This window comes from Agrilus planipennis, unplaced genomic scaffold (assembly GCF_000699045.2).
Source record: "Agrilus planipennis isolate EAB-ADULT unplaced genomic scaffold, Apla_2.0 scaffold84, whole genome shotgun sequence".
Taxonomy (NCBI): Eukaryota; Metazoa; Arthropoda; class Insecta; order Coleoptera; family Buprestidae; genus Agrilus; species Agrilus planipennis.
In genome coordinates this window covers 360,174-361,717 of record NW_020439025.1, presented here as the reverse complement: position 1 = coordinate 361,717, position 1,544 = coordinate 360,174, and the positions used below count along the sequence as shown (strand labels likewise).

Here is a 1,544-nt window from a genome sequence, read left to right as displayed (position 1 = left end):
TTAATGTAGGTGAAGAGTGAAGATCTATGTCTGAAGTGCTATTGCAGCTTTTCACTGAACATATTAACTTTTTATTTGATTTAACTTTAGAAGAAAACTTCGTCGACTCCATCATCAAAAAAATTTTTACTTTTTTAACGTGTTTTATTATTTTAATAAACAGTTTTACAATTTGCGTGCACAGTTCCTATGTAAATTTTTCCCTCATTCGAGTTATAAATTTTGCCACCAGATGGTGTATGCCCATTTGACAGATCCCAGTTGTAGACAAAAAAATGTGAAAAAAATGCAAGTGCAAAAAAATATATTTTAAGTAACAAACATATCTTTGTCTATTTTTTTATTTTTCCATAAAATAGTATTTTTTGACGTGTACTATATTTTTTTATAGCTTACTTTGAAAAATACTATATTTTGCAGAAGAAATGTTGGCAACCCTTTTTTGAAGTGATTGCGATATGGTTTTTATATAATATATAAGTTTCCTCAGTTCATTAACAAACAATTTGTTTTTGGCGTTGGTTTTAATTTGAAAAAATAAGGCACAGCACTGATGCCAAAATAGCTTCTTTAGAGTAAAAATTCGCAGCTAAAATGGGGTTGTAAATAATTTTATCTCTTTAAAAATACGACGTGGTGTAACAAAAATTCCTAGAAATCCTTCAACCATCTTTTCATATAAGTAATAAAGTAGGTAATAGCTATAAGTCCAATAAATACAGTTTACGGCTTCTAAAAGGATACCTATTACACTTTGTTTAATAGATTTTGAAATTTCCGAGAAGCACGAGATATTTTTAGATGAACCATTTTTTATTTTCGATCATACGACATAGAAAGAAAAAATGTCGACAAAGAAATGTGTGATTTCTCTGTTCGGTAATTTTTTTTTCGTATTACGGTATTACCCTATTCCTATTTCCTGATGGTGGACGTATCGTGATCGTCGGTATACCTTAAAAGCTTAAAAGGCTTTGAAGAGATAAGCCGGTAGTAACATGAAAACTGAAAACAATAAAATAGTTGTCGACCATGTTCAAATAAAAATAAACAATAAAGAATAACCAATAAATGAGAAAAATAAAGGAAGAAGCCCTTTTAAAGTTTTAAACTGTTTACATATTTACATGCTGTGCCTAGGCCTACACGTGCCGGCGAATTTACTCATAATCGGTCGTTTTATTATTTAACCGTATGTGTGGTGTACTAGAAATTAGATTAATAAAATTTATTAAATATATTGCCGAAAGCCGACTTCAAAATTTTACTTGTAGGTGTTTAGGTACTATTCCAGGTAATATGGGCGGGTGAGTGGGAAAAATTATTCGGATTAAATTAATTTTTTTTACGCAGTTTTGTTAGGAAGATTCTCCTGAATATAACGCTATAGGTTGCCAGCCGGTAACCATGTCGGGTATGGTATAATGTGGTATGGTATGGCAAAAACAACTTTTTGGCAGGAACAATTTTTTTTATATTCCTTTGTTTAATCTCGATAGTAAAGTCTGAATTTTTTTTGTAAAGCCGAGAAAAAGTGACCAAAC

At 30.6% G+C, this 1,544-nt stretch overlaps 1 protein-coding gene and 1 long non-coding RNA gene across 5 annotated transcripts in view; one reads left to right on the top strand and one right to left on the bottom strand.

Moving 5' to 3' along the window:
- LOC108734906 overlaps positions 1-1,544 on the bottom strand; it is a 418,148-nt gene that overhangs the window by 144,081 nt on the left and 272,523 nt on the right. The window lies entirely within an intron of this gene.
- The window catches only part of LOC108734908, a 14,388-nt gene that overhangs the window by 5,958 nt on the left and 6,886 nt on the right, over positions 1-1,544 (top strand). The gene's annotated exons all lie outside the window — the stretch shown is intronic.